Raw genomic sequence first — 21,455 nt, 5'->3', positions numbered from 1 at the left:
GATCGGCATACAGTACCTATATTTTTGCCTGTTACTTCGATCCTTCTCGTCACGTAAGACTTCTTTTATTAGCATTGTGCTATATTGTGAACATTTTGACATGCAGACCAAGAAAATCTTTTTCCGTTTACTTCATTGGGACTTTTTATAAACTGATTAGATTGTGAACATACTTATTTAAGACCTGTTATGGACCTGGCTCATGCACATGTATGTACAAAATCACTCTGTGCATTCTTTCACTCTTAGCTTTCAGCTAACTGCTGTAATTGATTTAGAGATGGACTTTCCCCTTTTGAAATGACAGAGCTTTGTGTAGCGCTTCACAACGATGAGAATGCGGATACCGAATCGACTGTGGAGCTGAACGCAGGAGACTTGCACTTGTTCTTGTAATGTCACAAACAGACACGTTTAGCCTGTGACAGTCGAGATAAGCAGCTGGCATTTGAAAAATGGCCCTCTAACCTGAGGAACCGATCTCACAGGGGCCTACACTCACTTTTCCTCCCTGAGATTTTTCACACTAGCTTCAGACACATATTAGAGAAAATAGCCCAGATGTGCCAGAACCGCCACCACATTAACAGTGCAACACCGAGCAAGCTGTGAGTCACAGCCTCTCATACACACACATCTAAAAGCAGTGTGTCAAGAGCAGCAACTGTCGTCCAACTTCTCATTTTATGGGTCAGTGTTGTTGTTGTCATCCTCCCAATGTCAATGAAGATAAAGAGGCAAAACCGACACCAGCTGTTCCTAATACCACTGTGCATGTTCTCTCTCTCACACCCTCCTCTACATGTTACACCTGGATTAGCTTTCTGTTTCCCAGGATCAAATGCACACCATCTATCCCTTTACATGATTATTTTCTCTTTCTTTCACTCACTCTCTCTCCTTCATTATCTAATATGGAGCGTAATCCTCTTGTGGAATTAATCTGCTTTAACGAGTGTTTGTTACCATGCTGAGATGGAATTAAAATGAGTTTAAGCGAGGGGAGCGGTCGGTGGGATTCAGCACCACTGAAATGTTTCTTCTTGTCCAACCTGCCTTATTCTCTACTGGTAAACACTAGAGACACCTGCACACAGCCTTGATCAAATAGAGCAGACGTTGAGATTCAGCATGGAGAGCACAGGGAGTTTTGGGCTGGCGTGGCCTGGTGGTCATGTACAGTAACTGAGAGGTCATAGGTTTGAACATCACCATTGTGCCCTTGATCAAGAGATTTCTCCAGGTTGCTGCAGTGGGATAAACCCTCTAATAAATGTACTATAACATAATTTTTGCAGTTGTCATTCACAAAGCTGTTTATTTGGAAAATATGAAATGATTTGATAATGATTTTTAGCATATTTAATAAAATACATAATTCCGTTAAATCCCTAAATAGTTTATATTTGCCTGCCTATAATTTTCCATGATTTTTTAATGTATTTTTATTATTATTCTACAAACTTGACGCATACTCTCGATAATTTTTTATTTGATTTTTATTTTTGTTATGCTGCATTTATTTGATAAAAAATATAGTAAATCGTTTTACAGTGTTTTTTTTTTTTTGGTATATATTACAATGAAATGTATTCTTCTGATGGCCAAGTTGAATTTTCAGTAGCTGTAACTCCAGTCTTCAGTGTCACATGATCCTTCAGAAATCATTCTAATATGCTGATTTGGTTCTCAAGACACATTTCATATTATTTTCCATGTTGAATACAATTGTGTTGCTCTATATGTTTTTGTGGAAACTGAGATTTTTTTTTTATTTTTTTTTACAGGATTCTTTGAAATAGAAATCTTTTGTAACATATAAAATGTCTTTGTGTCACTTTATTTTATATTAAATGCAACCTTGCTAAGTAAAAGTATTGATTTCTTAAAAAAATAGTAAATTACTGAGTCGAACATCAGAATATATTTTGTTTAGTTTTTACAGTTATAACCTACCAGAAATAATAAATAAAAAATCAGGCTGCGGATTTCTCACTGACATACTGCTTACGAAACTAAAAAGAGATCAATCCTTATACTTGTTCGGCTGTGTTATGAGTAGATTTGAATCGGTCAAAGTAGCATTTTGGACTCTTTAAGGGTCACACATCGTTAAAAGAAAATAAATCCATAAACCAGACCAAAGAAGTGTATCAAGACATTGCTTTCATTCTCTAAAGCATTCTCCTCCACATAGCAAGTCAGTTACCTGAATCTATTGACGTCACCGTGTTTTTCAAAAAAAAAAAGAGGAATATTCACCTCAAAAGGTTTTGATTTCAGCAACAAAGAGGAGGCGCTGGTATTGATCCAAGTCGCTGTCTGTCTGTTCTTTTCTCTATCAGGGACTGAAGAGCCACAGCCTCTATAGAGGGACTCAGACAGGGTGGGAGGAGATCCCAGCAGGTAAAAAGACCCACCGCAGGTCACGACCACAAACAGCATATCAGCTGGCTATTTCTGAACAGGCCATTGTGCCTGATTTCTGTCCAGACACCACAGTAAAACTCAAAACACATACATGCACGCTTAACACTGTTTAAGGGCAATTGGAATTTACGTATAAAATATGAAAAATTCAAGAAGTTTTATGTGAGGGTTATATTTAGGGTTAAGGTATTATTTTTTATTCCACTTTTTTTTTTATGACCTGGCCCTGGATAAAGGTCACTTCAGCTCACAGACCTCCCTGCAGATTCCCTGCGTGCGTGTTTGTGAATATGGGGCAGAGATGTACTTTCAACCTCTTGTTTTGTAAGGTCAGGAATGTTTTACATTTTGATGTCTATTTCAATCATATTTAGCTTTTTATTCCTTCGAGAGAGTCATTTGGAAGCTTTTATCTCATTATGACATCAATAACAACATCTGCGTCTTAAATTCAGCACAATAAGCAGCATTGTAAAGCTTCCTGAAGAACTCCGAACACCACATTCCAGCCATGTTTGTGTTTGCCATCATTGTTTTTCACGAGTTTCTGATCTTCTCATTCCTTTAACAGACCGTTGTTTGACTGTCTGTGTGTTGGGTTTACATCTCTTGGTTTAGCTTATGCTGTGGGGACAAAACTGTTCTCAGAAAAGAGCAGAATCTGACAAAACCTCCCTTTTGGGACGTCCTGATAGGTAAAAATTATTCATCATTATGATTTAACACTCTTTACACCATTTTATATTTAATTCATTTTATATATTTTATTTGAACCATTTTATATAAAGTCCTAATCAAAGTGTTGCATTTACTTAAACTGTTCCATGTTTCCTTTTTTTCAAAATTATTAAGAAACGGAACACAAAATCAGAAGATTAGAAATAATTATCAAAATAATTTCTAAACCATCATGTGACACTGAATAGTGGAGTTATGGTTGCTGATAATTCATCTTTATTACAGAAATAAATACAATTTTAAATTGTATTAAAAAGTTATAATAAATTGCAATATTTGTACATTATTATTAGTAGTAGTAGGAGCAGTATTTAAAAAAAGGCATCCTTAAGAGACTTAAAAATACGACTTTTAGAATGAGGGAATGCAACATAAAAAAGTGTAATTATTTTAAAGAGACTTTTAAAATAAGGGAATAAAATATTATGCTTCTGCATCCCGACTACAATTCACAATGTTAAGTGGCTGTTAGCTCACGGAAAGTCCTAAACATGAGCGCTGTACTCACATCACACAGACAAAAGGGTGGAGAACGAGAAGAACATGATGTTTTCGTTACACAAAAGGAGGAAGAATGGAGATGGTGAGAAGATAAAGGAATGGAGAAAGGAAAGAGAAGTAGAGGTGAGGAGGAGGCCAGTGAAAAAATAAAGTAAGAAGAAAAGAGAAATGGCAGAGGAGAAGACAAGATTGATGGAAAGAGAGAATACTGTATACAAGAAGAGAAACTTTCAGCAAAGGAAGTGAAAAATGCATCAAATAAAGATCTTGACAGAAAGATGAATGCAGCCATAAGGACGGTCTTGGCTTTGGTTTAATTGAGCTTGTCACACAGACACTATTTTTAAGTGTTGGAGTGTTCAACTGTCACTGAGCTTGACAGCTTGTATCCACATGTAGAAAAGGTGTACATCATCCCGTGCTAGTTGTGCTACTACTTGTTTCTCTTGTATTCTAACTTTAATTTCACTCGCTTGCCTCTGCCTCTACTTCTCCTTCCTTTCTCAAAAGTCTGATTTAAAATCTTGCAGTTGTCTCTGAATGGACAATAAGACCATCAAAACATATTCTATAATCTTGCATTGAAGGCGGAATCTACAGACTATCATAAAGACTTGGGGGTGAAACTTAGACCACTAATCAACCACCCAGAATACCTTCGAAACCAGATAGCAACACCCTGAGGTTTGCATGGTCTAGAAGAATCGGTTGATCTTTAAGGAGAAGTTGTGGAGAATCTTTTATCTTTCTAGGCCTGTTGGTCATTACTTACATCACTGACTAGAGCTGTTTACCAGGGTCAAGTTGCAAATGACTGGAGCACAAACATTCCAATAGGAAGTCAACAAGTGTCTGTCAAGTGTTTTGTAAGATTTTTTGTTGTTGTTCTTGCAGTTTAAGTGTGTGGTTGTGTAAGTACACAAATGTGTATAATGACCAGTGTTGGGGGTAATGCATTACAAGTAACGCGAGTTACGTAATCAGATTACTTTTTTCAAGTAACTAGTAAAGTAATACATTACTTTTTAATTTACAAGAAAATATCTGAGTTACTTTTTCAAAAAAGTAACGCCAGTTACTTTGTATTCCCATTTTTTGACTGACAAGCCTCCTGTTCCCATATTGGGAGAAATCGAAAGTATGGAGGCGTTGTGTGCGCTGTGTGAACATGTTACTGTAGTTCTAGACTAAATGTGAATGTGCATTAATTCATCCCACTCACAAAAAAACAAAAAACAAAACAGATTTAGTATTCATCAAAATTAATCAAAACAGTGAAATGCAAACTCAGAATATGACGCAAACCTGCTATAACTAAATATATTAAATAACACAAATGTATCTATTCCCATTTTATTAACAGTGTCTTTGCTGCTGACCTTTAATGATCCAGTTCAACCATACTAATAATTAAAAAATGACTTTAGATAAACTAACAATTGTGCTTCATTGTTTTTTTTTATTGCTGAAGAGTGTTGAACCTTCTCCTGTGTTCTACTGTACAGACGTGAATTTACTTTTCCTTCAGCCTGAGGTTTATTCATTACACTTTTTGGTGTGAAAGGGCTTTTACATTTGCTATAAATAGAACTTCTTATATTAAAAACAATCAAGCCCTGCTCATATTTAAAAAGTAACGTGAAAGTAACGCAAAAGTAATGTAACACATTACTTTCCATAAAAAGTAACTAAGTAACGTATTTTGTTACTTTTTTAGGGAGTAACGCAATATTGTAAGGCATTACTTTTAAAAGTAACTTTCCCCAACACTGATAATGACATGGGTTCTACAACATAAACATGGAGTCCGACTCCCCATTTAAAAAAGGCTTTAAAAAACAATAAAAATACTGTTTTAAGAAATGCAAAAATTACCCGTAGGGGATAGGTTTAGGTGTAGGGTGATAGAAAATACAGTATGTACAGTATAAAAACCATTATGCCTATAGAGAGTTCCCTGTAAACCACAAATGCAAGTATGTGTGTGTGTTGGTTTGCAAATGGAAAGCATGTTTTATTAGCACATTAATACTAAGATAAGATAATTTATATGAATGTACAGAGTTCATTGTAAGTTGCCTGTCCATAAAGTGGATACTCGTGTATATACAGTAGACTATGCACTTAGATAGTTTGATGTACACTGATGTACACAAAGACAAAAGAGTTATTTTGCAGTTTATGTGTATTTTTCTTATGATTTGATTCATAAGGTGACATTAGTGACTGGTGGGTACTTTATTACTATGTAGAAATGTTATCTCTGATTGAAATAATAAGTGGTTTTGCCCACCAGTTCTGCTTCATCTCACCCAGTAATGGCAGCAGGAATTAAACACCACCACACGACACATTAAACCGCAAGCTCCTCCTTAGACTATGCTTATATTACCAGTTGTTTTTAAAACCTATACTGTATAGTGGAAAAACACCCTAATGATATTTATAGTTTAGCCCACTTCAGTTGCTTGCACACTTAAAGAGTGTCAGTTTTAGTTTGAAGATGCATCAGTGATAATCAGCCACTGTTCGAGATGGCCAGGTTGTGGTCAGACTGACCCCTCGCCATCCCTACCCAAGACTAAACATCATCACCATGCAGGAAGGAACAGCCTGTTGGTCAATTACATGATCCGTCATTTATATCCCAGCAGATAAATATTTACCCTTGTGCTGTTGCCCGCCTTGTGATTAGCCACCTCCCCTCGCACAGTACCGGGACCACCTCGGTGAACAATGGCTCTTTCATAGGCACCGTGTCATTCCTTCTTCCTCTTCTGAGAACCCCGGGGAGTGGGACAGGAAGTCGCCTTAACAGCCTTAGACTGGGCAAAAGAGGAAAGGGGTGGATATGCTCAGGTAATTGAACCCTAAAGGTCTGGGGAGCACTCCAGCCATCTAACTTTTGGTCACCAGTGTGTGTATACGTACCTCAATCTTGGTTGATTTTAAGTTCTTGTCTCTGCATAACCCACTTATATCTTCTGTGTTGTATTTTTGTGTGAAACAGGATATTCAGTAATGATAAAGTGAAAAGCGGACGTACCATACCAGAATGGACTACCAGTATTTAGTCAAAATTGACTAAATTTTTTTAAATGTATATTTCTGGTCTCAATGATTTCTCAATGATTTATTGTAGCTTTCGAAAACTTCTAATTCTTTATATTGTAACAATCTTAAGAAAACAAGGAACATTCTTAGGAAAAATGTTTTTAACTTTATTCTTAAGTTAGGTAATAAGAAGTAAATAGCACCCTTGTTTTGTAATGGCGAATGGCGAATTTTTACATGTGACGGTAAAAGAATACTAATACATTGTTTTCTTTAGAATAAAAAACACTGATCAGATGTCCAAAAATAAAACCAAAGATATTAAGGCAGTACATTTTGACAGGGTCAGAATTGATATTATGTTGCCTTTAAGCTTGAAAACCCTGAACAGGTTGGAACCAGCGGAGGGACAAATGTAGCCAAATTCGGCCATCTTGATTCCGGCGAGTTTCATTACCAGATGTATTGCATTAGAGCTGAAATGAATAGGCAGATGTGTGTGTGCATTATTAGCAGAGCTGAATTGTGCTTGTCTTATGATCACAGTGATTATAGAGAGTCGAAGCGGAGCACAACTGCAGGCTGGCGGCTGGTAATCCTCTTCTTTCCCTAAATAAGCCCTCTGTCACCCGCTATGTCTGATACAAATGCTTTCACAATCCCCCATTCTACCCTTTAATTCACTCTCTCTCAATCTCAGTATGATGTTAGCTGGGCATTTTATCAGAGTCATTGTATTTATCTGATCCTATTAAACACTAGAGAAACAGAGGAGCTGCGCTTTCTGTCCATCTTGTCCCTGATCTCTGTCTGCGTGAGACAATAATGGCATTGTGATATCCCGAAAGATCCTGCCCTGCCAAACAAATCTGTTTATTTGCGTAGCTGCGTATGCGTGCACATTACTGCTCACACTGACATAAAGACCTCTCTGACACCAAGGTAAAAATGGGACAGACAGCTTCCAGGTGTTTCTGCTGATGAACAGGTGTGTGTGTGTGTGCGTGTGCGTGTGCCTGTGTATTCTGTCAAACACACACGTACATGTTCATCCAGCATATCCCTAGCTGCCTCAGTCATCATTATTTAAAAAGCAAACCTCTAAATGCTCCTCTAAACCCTTAATCACAACACGACTGCTAATTCAATAATACCCCGGTTGCTGTCTTGTGATGCCTGCATGGTTTTGGCTCTGACCAGGTGATGGTGGCTTCATTCAGGGAGCCTGGCATGGTCTCAGGGGCACGGTGCCCTGTTACGGGTGCCCATTGTGCATCTATTGTGCGCCTATTGTGGGAACCCTGAGAGAGCTAGAGGAAAACAAAGGCACCAGCGCTGCAGAGTGCCCAAACTGATTTAGCATGCACCTGGCATCGCCACAGACGCAGGACATTATTAATTGCTAATACATATTTATGTGGCACAAATTTGCCATTTGTTTATGCATAAAATTATCAGTAGACACAGGGTGCTTAGCCAGAGAAAACGGTGACCTTTTTAAACGGGAGTGAATGGAGCCCTGTTTGCTGGTTAAGACTTTGTGCACTTTGTCTAGTGTACGTTTGCTTTGTGTGAATCGCGAAGAGAGCATCTTGTGTGCACATGCTTGATGTTGTTTGTCTGTCTGAGTGAAGTTTATGTGACAGAGAGATAAAGGCAGAGAGACTGTAAAGGACTGTGATAACCATGGAATTGTTGTGGATTTTTGGACATGCGCCATTGTGAATTTTTTTTGTAGAGTGCCATGTAAATACCTTGAAATATGGTTATGGCTAGTTGACATCTTAAAATATGAATTATTATGCAAGCAGTTTTATATGACCTTTTCTGTATGACCTTGTATGCACTGGGAGGCAATGGCGTAGATTTATACTTAAAAAATTAATTTGCTTAATATTAATAAAAATGATTAAATATAGAAAAAAATGTTTTAATTTATTTAAAAAAATAGATTCATAATGTAAAATCTTGATAGTTTAAAACCAAAGTTCATAGACATAGTAACAAGTACCAAGTTTACTGTACTATCACTTTAGGAACATCTACAAGCAAAAAGGTCCATTGTCTATTGTCAGTAGTCTGGTGATGTATGAAGCTTTTTTTTTGGGTCAACATGGCAAACCAGTGTGACCAACTTGAACCCACTGGTCCTGCAAAATCTGTGTTGGGAAATCATTCCCTCACCGAAAATGTGTAGATTTTTACGCAGTGACTGGATTTGACCCACGAAAATTCAAAAATGTTTGACCATGTTAAAGTATGCAAAAGTAATAGCACACCTGTCCTCAAAGAACAATTTGAGGTATCATTTGTGTCCATGCCATGTTTAAAAAAAATAATAAAACCTCTGCTACGTATGAGCAGTCATATTGGTGTTGCTCGCCTTAGCAGACACCAATAATTAATAGAAATATTCAATCTGAATGACCAAAATTGTGTGTTGGGTTACAAGCCATATGTAACTGTGTGATTGCTACCAGTTGAGAGGGTCATAAGCATCACCCAGCTTCACTTGACCGGGTGGCAACACACACACCCTCAACTCAATAAGGAATACATTAGTCCCATTTCAAGTGACTCTTCCCCTTTCTCAGCAAACACATTTACTTCCTATGATAGCCTGATCTACAGCACCGGCAGCCAAGTAGCCGCCAGAGTTTATTACCGTAAAGATTAGAACAGCGCTCTTAATGTGCAGGTGAACACAAACACATGCACTCAACCCACCACACATACGTGTCCATGTGTGTGTGTACTTATTTTGACTATACTTGTGAGGACCAAATGTCCTCATTTATTTTGTGAAATACTTTGACATCCCATTATTAAGGACATTTGACTTTTCCTCACTAGTTAAAAAGGCTATTAATATATAGATTGTAAAAGTGGTCCATAATACTGTTCCATTGTATTTAAAGTAGTATGAAGTATTCTAAAAAAAAAATTGTATGCAGAACAAGCTAAAACTTAAGATGGGAAAATGCTTGGAAAAGAGCAGCTAGGACATTCTTCAGAGTTTTTCCTTTTGAGTTTCAAAGAAGAAAAGGTCATACAGGTTTTAAAAGAAAAGAAGGTGAGTAAATTATTTTAGAATTTTCAGTTTCTGAGAACTATTTCTTTAGTGTCTTCCTCCTTTCTCTTTCTTTGTTCACCTTTTCTTCTTTCCTCTGCTTCTCATCCCCAGGGTTCTGCGAATCACCAATGGGTTTGTGGTCTGTAGACAAGCAGCACTCATCTCTTTCACATCCATTGTAGGTCAGTTCCTATTTTTACTCATTTTTATTCCGCCGTTTTTTTTTTGTGCAAGGACACCCTATTGTTGTCGGCCGACACAAGCAAAGACCGTCATATTGGTAAACAAATCAATTACTGCTTCACAATGGCTGTGATGTGCTCATCAAAGACACATTATCGCTCTGTGCCGTATTGTTGTCATCATGACACTTCTAATCATGGTTATCATGGGCTAGTAGTTTCCATGGCTACACTATAACAGTCAGCCAATGAAGCGCCCCGTCCCAGCACGAGAGAACATCCATCAGCCAATTGTAGCGCCCTAAGAGAAAACTAAGTGCCCAGTTCGGACTTGGTTGCTATAAGTTTTTTTCTAATTTCTCTGTCACTTATCTCAATTTCAGAAATGACTTGTGTTTTAAGCATTTAAATGGGATTTTCACTTCCAAAATCTTCACAGTGTATACATTCCCAAAGAGAATGAAGCGAGCTGGATGGTGTTTTTCCAGTGGGGTGGAGCGATGATACAGAGAGCAGAATCGCAATTATCAGAAAAACTGAGAGCTAGAGACACAGAAAGAATGAAATGGAGAGAGAGAGAGAAGACAGGGCCACAGGGAGGGGCACGGGGCCAGCTGGAGGGCCAGGCTGTGTGCTTTGTGTGTTTGCAGCAACAATACAGGGCAGCTGAGAGTTGCCCCATGACTGTTTCTCTGAGGGCAGTCTGTACCGTCCACACACACATACACACACGGGTCACTGCAGAACTACTCAGCTGTCGATGCAGTCAACTGGAAACAAACAGCAACACTCCTAAAATCAGATTGTTTTTTTTACTTTCCTGTCAAATACACTCAAGTGCATGCTTCACAGACCTTCATATTAAATGACATATGGGTTTGCTGTTGACACTGTCCAGGAAAGATAGCCAAGCTTGAGGCTCACAGAGTGACAAGAATGTTTGTGCGTCTTTAAATGGGTCGTCATATAAATTATATTATAATTTTATTTTTTTTGTTTCCCTGTGGTCTGCTTATAATGTTCGAAAAGGTCTATGCTCAGAAAACAGTCATATTTTATATGTTATCGTTTTACATGACCATTTTCTATCTTTCACCCTTCTTCTGACCTCTAGAATTAAATTGCCTATGTTTTACTGCATTGCCTTTAATACTGTATAAATGGCTAAATAATAGTACTTTGTTAAACTCACTGGCTGCAGGTGTTAATTTTATTTTCAGATTCTATGTGAAAAAAAGGATTATTATTATATTATAAATTAACACAATTAATGCAGCATCTGTTTTTTCCTTTTCTGAAATAGCTATACTTATGTCTTTTCCCCCACATTTAGTGTTAAAGTATATGATTGTGTTTTTGTATATACTGTATGTGTCTTACATTGATATCCATCAGAAGAATATGCAAAGTTGTAGGTGATGCATGTATCCAGAATTAGTTCTTATTGTTTTTAGGAGTAATAGTATTAATTGTACTTCTTTTTTATTACTTTATGATGACTGGCCATCAGTGAAATGTAAACTTGGGCAACCATATGTTTATATTTTGGATTTCTGACGTCGTCGTCTTTTTTTTTTTTTTCAGAAGATTGTTTCTGTTCCGGACGTTTTGGAAGCTTCCTCATAACTTTGAACCTGTATTGTTAAGGTGACTCATTTTTGTGTTGAACAATGTCCTGGCTGGACTGAAAGGTCACCAGCATCTTCACTAAGGTTTATGTTTCTGTGACTATAGCTTCCTTTGTGCAGTACGAACAGTAAAATATTGTACAAATGTGTTCAAGCATTTGGACCGCAAGCTGTGTGTGGGGCACGGACGAGTGTGCTTGTGTGACCTCTTACCTGTTTTCCTCTCTCAGTACACAATCTAAAGGAAGTTCCGCCTGTGGTTAGCCCACACAGACAGGAAATCATGTAGTGCAGGGGGAAGTTGTAGGGCTGTAAAGTTACTTTAGATGTTATGACCTCTTTGACCTCCACTCATGATGCAACGTCCTCCTTTCCTTTATTGGAAAGCACAGCTAAAAGTGTGTGTGTGTGTGTGTTTTATCTGTAAGGCAAAAGCCACTGTCTGAAGAATGCATAGGATGCATCCGTTCGTGTACATGTGCATCCCCCTTAACTCTTAGACACCTGCACGCACTCCAAACACCGGGACTCCTTGGTTTCCCCACAAGCCGACCACTACGGGGACACTTGTGTTCCTCTGTAAACAGATACAGGCATGTTAGAGGATGTGGCTGGGCCCCGTGTTTGAGCTGAGAAGTACAACTGTGTGTTAGTGTGTGTACAGCACATCAGGCCTCTAGCACTCTGTAACAGAGCACCTGTTTATTCTTCCGTAGTCTACAGTGTAAATACACACAGAAAAATGGAAGCCAATTGTGCTTGGCATTGTAAAAAGCACACGAGGAATGGAGCTGTGGCTTTTAGACAGGCCTTGGCCTTCTCCATCTGAAGAGATGGATTATTAGATAATTAGTTTTTGCCTGACCACTTTTTTTGTAGTTGTGAAGATAAATGAAAATATAAATAATATGCACTGTTAGTGACTCAAAATACAGAATCAGTGGATGCTGGTCACAATAGCTTGCATGTCTACACTGCGAGATGTAAAATGTAAAAGTTGCCATTTAATGTCCAAAAAACTGTTTTGTTCCACTCATTTTAATGTCTTTCAGCCTCGAGAACAATATTTGATTTCTTTCAGGATGATTCACAGAGGGAATCAGTAGGGACCTAGTAATATGATATTATGTTGATATTTTGGTCGTAATAATATCATGTTGTGATTATAGAGTAATGGCTGCTGGTAATTCAACTGTGCCATCACAGGAATAAAACCGAGGTCCCACTTTATATTAAGTGGCCTTAACTACTATGTACTTAAATTTAAATAAATAATTTGGTACATTGCACTTATTGTGTACATACATGTTTTTGCATTGTACTTGTATTTAAAAAATACCTGCATGTAATTACATCTGTAATTAATTTCTGTAATTACTTTTATAAATACACTCTTGACTCATCCCTTACCCCTTAACCCACCCTTAAACCTACAGTACCCATACCTCCAAACCTGTCCCTTACCTTACCAATATTCCACCTCAATAGCAGCAAAAGTGTTTTTGAATACAATATGAACACAAAAAGTAAATTGTACTTATTTTTTGATGTAAGTACATAGTAGTTAAAGCCACTTAATATAAAGTGGGACCAAAATTTTTATTTCAAATTATTTCAAAACCCTGATATTGCAGTCTTTTTGCTCTTTATTTCTCATTTCTCATCTGCACTGCATAAGTGCTTTACACCGTTTTATTCTTAGCTCGCTCTAAGTTTGGGTTTTGATTAGATAGAAATAATTGTGTGTTGATTTAATGTCATGGTATGTTGCCCATTTTCAGAGACATTTAGAAAATAGAGGTCCCTTTTTCCAAAAATATGAATGTGACAATAATAAAAATGTATGTTTAAATGAATATATTGATTCTTGCTTTGGGAATATTGCAACTGTTATGATGTAAAATATAATAATATTTTACATAATTAATTTCCTCCCTCCGAGCTCGCTCAAAAGACTTTTGGCTTATACTGTGTGTGAGCACAGTAAATGAACTCAGCACATCCCAGATGGCCTTTGGATTCACTTTTTCACATTCATGTTCAAATATACTATATTGGTAATTGCAAATTATATGCAAATCTAATCTCAGATACACTAGGGTGTACTTTGTGCAAAGGACTTTACCTGTGGTAATACTTTACGATAAGACTTTCCATTTCCTACCATTAATTGCTATATTAGGTATCATGAAGTATTAATGAATTGAATATTGATTGCATTTATTACCTTAAGTTAATGTTAATCAATAAATATATACAAATAAATGTTCATAATATATAATTAATCTTATTAAATTATTCGTCTTGCTTTCACCATGTAACTCCATCGAAGTCATGAGTCAACTAGATAAGACAGAGCTAATGGAGTAGTCGATATCCCTACTGGATATCGGTGCATGTCAAAAAATCATCTATGAGCAAATTATTCAGTGAATCACATCATCTGTCATCCGGCGACAGATTGTTCCACACTTCTCTCCCGAATTCCCTCCTGAGCATCTCTCTCAATATGCCCAGTGCCACCGTATTCCCTGCGTCTCCCTCCCAGTAGACCTGCCCCACTCCAGCTTTCCTCAGTACCTGAACTTCCTCACCCGGGCGGCCATCGGGCTAATTGTGGCAAACGCGTCTGTGAATGTATACGCAGTCATTACTGCTCACAGTGTGTGGAAACCGCAGAGGCCACATAAAACACACTCATTATGAAAAATGAGGCTCTTGAGTGAATTACAGTGATGCGTTTGTGTCTTGTAGGTTGCAGCGTCCCCTGCGTGGTGCACGATGAAGGGTGTGGGAAGGGACGGAGCTCCCTAATCAACACAGCAATCGCATTTCCATATAAACAACCAAAAGCTTGTCTACATACAATCCAGTTCCATATGATGTGGGCTTGCTGTCAGGGCTTGTAATTGCTTCAGTTTGCCGAGTGTTAGAACAGGGCAGAAGAGGACGTGAGAGGCCACTGGAGAAATAGAGGAATAGTCCAAGCAAGAGATTTTTCAATGACCTGAGCTCTTCAGCGATCTAGTATCTGAGTACACTAAATCAATTCTCAGTCATACAGCGATAACAAGCCTCCTTTTATTTACACAGTAAATGGCTATGAATAACGTAACAACAACATTTAATGTGGTGTGAACATATTTTTACTCATCTAATGCTTTTTTGTTAAATATTACAATTGTGGAATATTACAGTGTAAAACAACTATTTTTATTTTAATATATTTTGAAATATATTATTAGAGTAATTCATTCTTGTAACGGCCATGCATTTCAACTTCAGTTTCACATGATTCTTTAGAAATCATTTTAATACACTGATTTGGTTACGTATGTTTTATTAATATCAGTGTTTAAAGCAGCTGTTTAATATTTTTGTGTAAAACGTTAAGCATTTTTTCAGGATTGTTTGATGGATCAGAAGAACATTATTTTTGCAGTATTATACATTATCTTTACTGTCACTTTTGATCGGTTTAATGCATCCTTGTGTCATGGTGCTTTTGCATATGTTTTAAGCTAAAAAGCTTCTTTTTTGAAACCTAAAAACATCAGTTCCAATTTATTATTCATGTATGGAAAAGAGCAGCATGGACGCTCCTCAAAATATTTTATTTTATATTCCAAAGAACAAAGAGAGTCATACAGCCTTGGAGTGGCATAAAAAAATATTCATTTTTTGGTGATCTGTCTCTTTAAGATCAATCTTCAGGAATTCCATTCCACAGATCGATTGGTCTTTAAGGGCTTCCTACTGCATATCAGGCAGACCATGTGATCTTCATCAGTGCAAGAGCTTTAAAGAATCATACATAAACATCACCTGCTCTATTCATCTCAGGTGAGAGATAACCTCTCTCTCTTTCATTCTCATTTTCTTGCCTGCTTTGGGATTCCTGTCTTTCTGTGGGTTAAAGTAATGTCTGGTCCTTTGGGTTTTTTTTCTCCTTGGGATGAACAGAAGAAAAGGAGGAGAACAGGTAGTAGCATTATTGTTACATGCTTGCTGATCATTTAGAAGTAAACTCCTGAGTGCCTCCTGGAATTCTCCCCTGGAATCTGTTTCCCTTTCATCTTGCAGGTCTTGTGTTTTCTGCAAAGCAACCAGAACTCGTGTTGGCACCTTGCACTTTTTAAAAATGCAGATTATAGCTGTGCAATTAAATCTTTAATAGCTTCTAGTTGAGACTTAAATGCGGAAAAGTTGGATATGAATCTGTTTACATGGCAGAACAACAACATAGGTTTCTGAAGTCATGGACTCTAGTTGAACTTCTTTGAAATAGGAAATGAGTTTGAGGTCATAGAGCCAAACAAGAAGTGCCATATGCTATTTGTACTTTCTCATGGAGGACTTGAGCATTATACACTACCGTTCGAACATTTGGGGACAGTTTGTGAAACTGGTAAAACTGGTATAAGTAGTCTTATATGCTCACCAAGGCTGCATTTAAAATAAACTTTTTCTATTCTAATATATTTTAAAATGTAGTTTATTCCTGTGATGGTAAAGCTGAATTTTCAGCAGCCATTTCTCCAGTTTTCAGTGTGACACAGTCTTCCATATATCATTCTAAATACTGATTTGGTGCTCAAGAAACTTTTTTTTTTTACTGTTTACATCACAACCCAGTGCATGATTTGCAATATTATAGTCATTTACAGGTAGCATTGGGTGCAGGACATTCTCATTCTAGACAGCATTTGATTGGACAAAAGTTTGATGAGTTTAAAAAATGATAAATTTTTTTGAACTGTTTCCCCAGAAAAGTGAATTTGTGTCAACTTTTAGGAGTGCACTAGCATGTCTCAATCCTAACAGACATTTTATAGTGACACCTTAAAAAAAATCCCAACATCTAGGTCTCTTCTTCTTAAGCATATCATTGATAATTACATGGGTGTTTTGTATCTGGGAACGTTTGTTTATAATTTAGTTGTTTTAGTTGTGTTGGTCAATGACTCTCTTCACTTTCACTTCTGAAACAGAACATATTGAGAGCTCTCATCAACAACTGAATAGCTGAAAAGGAATTAACCTCTAAGTAGTGCTCCGAACATTTGCAGAGTGTGTGTTCCCATATCAAAGAGCATATTTAATAGAGCGCTGTGGCGTGGAGAGCTCCAGCGGAGTGTTAAATAGGCTGAGAGCTGGAAGTGAAGGGCAGAGGTGATATCCTCTCTAAAGGTCTCTAACAGCCAGAGCAAGCCATCCACACACACACTCTAGAGAGACGTATAAATGTCCAGCATCCTCGGTTCTGATCGTCACATGTTAACACAATGGGTGTGGGAAGTTTGTTCATGTCATACCCAGGAGACCTAGGGTGAGAGATATGGAATGAATGTGCGTGTGTACGTGAGTGTGTGCATCCCTGGGGTTGGGGGGCCGTGCTGTAATGGTACAGATGGGACAACATATGACATGTGAGGGTGTGGGGACACTGAGGCTCTCTCCGTCCATCTGGACTCCCCTCTGATCCGCCCTGCCTCCCTCTGCCGTGTGTGTGTTTGTTTGTGTGTGTGTGTCTGTTTGTGTATCTGTAAGTAAGGGCTAGCCTTTCTCTCCTGCACGGCTGTTTGTTTTGTGCAGTGAGCGCTAAGAAGCTTAGCATTTCCTTATATTAAGTAGTTCTTGCTAAGACAGACATCACTTTTGCTCATAATTAAAGTTTTTGAACAAACATTTAAGTAGGAAACTTTGGTGCACAAGGGCACATAAAAGACATCTTATGTCATGTGGCTAAAGAAGTGAGCTATGACTTTTTCCAAGCTTTCTAAGCTTAAATTTACAATTTTGCCTGGGGGTATAAAATTACCATTGATTTACATGAAACATTTTAGGGGATTAGACTATTATAGAGACCTTACTGTGGGCATTTTTAGGAGGAGGTAGTAAGTAACCAGTAACACTTTAGATTAGGGAACAAAGATTCTTATTAGCCTTGCATATTACTAGCTTATTGGTTGTTTATTTAATTATAAAGCACATATTAATGCCTTATTCTGCATGACCATATTTCAGATCCTTTAATACCTGCCCTATCCTGCCCCTAAAATTTGGGGTTAGTAATATAAATTATTTTTTAATTAATTAATAATTTTATTCTGCAAGAATGCATTCAATTGAGCAAAAGTGACAGTAATGCCTTTTGCATTGTTAGAAAATATTTCTATTTCAAATAAATGCTTTTAATTGAACTTTCTATTCATCAAAGAATACTGGGGGGGGGGGGGGCAGTTTTAAGTAGCAAAACCTGTTTTCAGAATTGATAAAAATGAGAACCTAAATTAATAATTCAGTACAAATAATAGAGCAACAAATCGGCATATTAAAAGGATTTATGATGGATCATGTGACACTGAAGACTGGAGTAATGGCTGCTAAAAATCCAACTTCCCGTCACAGGAAAAAAATAATATTTTAATATGTATGAAAATAGAAAACGGTAGTTTTAAATTGTAATAATATTTCAGAATATTACTGTTTTAATATTTTATATTTTAACAAAGTCATAATAGTTTGTTAATAGTGAGAGCTGGACCTTTATAATAAAATGTTTTTTTTTGTTGTTGTTGTTGTTTTAATTGACCAATTAAGGCATTCATATGAAATTTATAGCATACACAGATTGAACCCTTCTTTCCAATCAAATGCAAGATCACCGTGGCCCAAAATTTATGTTAATTGACATGCAATTTAGCTGAAAATACCGCCATTAGCTGGGGTGGGAAGACATCCTGGATTTGACAGCATAGTTTTGACCCTTGTCTCGCTCCAACACGGCCTATCCATTACAGAAGCTGCAAACCTGTCATTTGAACATGTCTTCATCCCCCTCCTCCTCTTTCTAAAAATGTCATCGGTGTCGCCTGCCTGTGCTGTTCTCCGCTTGCCTCCCTTCGGTGGCCCCCTGTGCATTGTGGGTCATCGGCGGGGCTCAGCCCCGTTTGTTAGGTGCTGAGGAGGCTGTTTGAAATTCATGTTCGGTAGATTGTCAGACAAGAGGAGAGTATGTGTCGGGGGACGCAGTGGTTGGAGGGGGGCTGTAGCTTCATTACCATATCAAAAGCCAGCCGCCGTGGACTAATGGTAATTACACTGGCCAACAATTGGTGCTCACTGGTCGGATCATAACAAAAATAAATAAATAATTTAAAAAAAAAATGAAGGGTGTGTGTTAGGATGGAATACAGGGGGGTGGAATTGGCCAGGGCATTCAGGTTATGTTAATACAGCTCATCTATTTAATTAGTGCTCAGACGCAGCCTTTGTTTACTTCCGACATGTCTTTTTTAAAAAGTGTGTGTGTGTGTGAGAGAGAGAGACAGTATGGTAACGGAGGCTTTCGGGAAGGATTTGGCCCATGTAAGATTGAGTGAGAATTGTTATTAATTTCATCAAGAATATTATGAGGTGTACTACATTGCTTTGCTTTTATGAAACAATAGTGCTGTTCCAAGGCCTAGTGAGCGGGTTACTGCTCATAATTTTTTTTAATGGTCTGAGGATGTAGCCTCCTACAAACAGTCATCTTTGAAAGCTAACATAAGTTACAATAATATGCAGATTTCTGGAGACTGTGTGTCTGTGTGTCAGCAGGTCATAAGGGCCTGTTCAAGAGGGCCTCATTAATATACACAGTGAGTGTGTGAACTGTCATACTGTTATCACGCTGTATAACAACACCATGACAAGGGAACTCATTCAGCAACATCCACGCAACGTCTGTGCAATGTCTGTGCAATATCTGCCCCATATGCCCCACCGCCACTCAGACAGGAGGAAGTCATGTGGTCATCAGAAGAGTTGTACCTGTGCGTTGTCTCACTCGAGACCTTGCGGGGTATAAAATTGTCTTTTTTTTCTATGTGCCACTAATATCTGAATGTATGCATGTGTGTGAAGTCTAAATTAAGCCTAAGGGAAGGCAACCCATGACACAGGGTGCTAACAGCATGCTCTATGCCTCTCTCTAGCTCTCATTCTAAGCACTTCATTCTCTCACACCTCTCTTGCCCTTGAGAGGAAGTGCACTGCCGCCTGTAAGTGAGAGCAAATGTCCTGTTATGAAGACGAAAGTGAGAGAGAGTGAAAGATGAGAAGAGAATCTGATGGAGTGAAGGAGAACGAGGGAAAGAAGTGAGGGAGAGGCAGATGGAGAGACAGATAGGATGCCTTTTTTGCAGTTAAGTAGTTTTCGTGACCAAAGAAGTCAACATGCTTTGCTTTTGCCTATAAATTGGCAAGTGTAAGGGGCCCTCGTGCTCAGGAAGACTTAGTATTTTTGTCTTTTCCCCCAACACACCTTATCACTCATTTTACAGGTGGTTTTAAGGTAGATCAAACAGACTAAATCATCTGATGCATGCAGATAAGACCAGAGATGTATAGTAACGAAGTAGAACTACTTCACTACTGTACTTAAGTACTAAAAGGCGGTATCTGTACTTTACTAGAGTATTATTTTTTTCTCCTACTTCCACTTTTACTTCAATACATATTTTCGATGAGTTTAATACTTTTACTCCGATATTTTTTTTATGTGCTGCATCGTTACTCGTTACAATTATAAAAATGTTACGAATCATTCCATTACAAACAGAACTGTAGATGGCAGGTTTGATGAAGCTGGCACATTGAGCGAATCAAGCGATTAAGGAGACTGCGCGTGCTGACTGAACTGCAGTGAAGAGAGAGATGAACACCGAGCCGAGCCAGATAATGACTCGAGTTCACGAGTCAAGAACCGGTTGCATCGGTTTTCGAATCACCAGTAGTTCTTTCTGACAGTTCGATTCAATAAACCAGTTGAAGAAAACAGTTCACCGGTTTTTTTGCGCTCGACGTAATGGCGTCATTGGCGTTGACTGCAAGCCTTCGGTTTACCAGCGCTCATAACATTAGCACAGAATCAGTTCAGAATCAATCACCAAAAGAATCAGTGGTTTGCTTTCACGCTGAATCACACATACGCAGTATCATCAGCTCCTCTGTTCTCGAATCGGACACGTCTGACAGAAACGGTTCTTGACCACTGATCTATAATATAAGTTATATATATATATATATATATATATATAGATCAGTGTTCTTGACTCGTGAACGAGTCAGTCTGTTGTTCGTTATCTGTCTCGGCTCGGTGTTCATCTTCAGTTCTCTCTTCACAGCAGTTCAGTGAGTGTACTGTGAGTAAATGAATTACCTCGGGATATTGGTTTGTTTTAACTCAGAGGGAGTGTCAGCCACATTAAAAAAGTTAACAGCTTAAGTAATTTGTGTATTCATTCGATTCACATGACGTCACTGTAGCTTTGCGCCGCCATCTTTGCGACCGACGGTCTGAATATGCCTGCAATATGTTGTGCGGTTGGCTGCAACAACAGCCGAAAGAGGAACCCCGAATTGTTATTCTATTATATACCTAAAGAAAAGGATAGAAGGAAGAAGTGGTTAGCTGCCATTCGAAGAGATCACTGGACACCCACATCTCACTCCTTACTATGCAATGAACACTTCGTGTCAGGTAAATTAAGCCTTCAGCCCATATGATGCGTTTGTGTTGTATTATTTGCTATTTGTATTTAGGTGATTATAAGCCGAAGCCGGTTTCATATGTTTTGTGTGCAAAGGCAAGCGTGAATTTAAAATAATGGAAACCAGCCAGGACGGCCAGGACAGGGCGTTAAAACAGGACATGTCCTGGGAAAACAGGACGTTTGGTCACCCTAGATTAATGACAGCTAGCCATGTGCCGGCCCGTGGCTACCAGCTGTTAGCCACTTAGCTAGCTAACAACTCGCTACCTAGTCAGAGCAAACTACCACCAAAATCATACATTTGAAT

General features: G+C 38.1%; 1 protein-coding gene across 6 annotated transcripts in view; it reads left to right on the top strand.

Annotated features, from left to right (window-relative positions):
* Nucleotides 1-21,455, top strand: part of LOC132098931 (transcription factor SOX-5-like) — a 219,239-nt gene that overhangs the window by 37,191 nt on the left and 160,593 nt on the right. For 2 of the 6 annotated variants that reach the window (XM_059505235.1, XM_059505231.1), the window contains exons 3-4: nt 2,346-2,406; nt 9,908-9,978. The exons of 1 other annotated variant lie outside the window; for it this stretch is intronic. The gene's annotated coding sequence lies outside the window, so the exon portion shown is untranslated. Of the gene's footprint in view, nt 1-2,345; nt 2,407-9,907; nt 9,979-15,161; nt 15,450-21,455 lie in introns of those variants that run through there. 3 more of the 6 variants (XM_059505232.1, XM_059505233.1, XM_059505236.1) reach the window with 3 other exon arrangements.

The sequence above is a fragment of the Carassius carassius genome, chromosome 22 (genome assembly GCF_963082965.1).
Source record: "Carassius carassius chromosome 22, fCarCar2.1, whole genome shotgun sequence".
In the NCBI taxonomy this organism is placed as follows: Eukaryota; Metazoa; Chordata; class Actinopteri; order Cypriniformes; family Cyprinidae; genus Carassius; species Carassius carassius.
The sequence above is the reverse complement of the archived record's forward strand: the minus strand, read 5'-3'. Positions and strand labels throughout refer to the sequence as shown.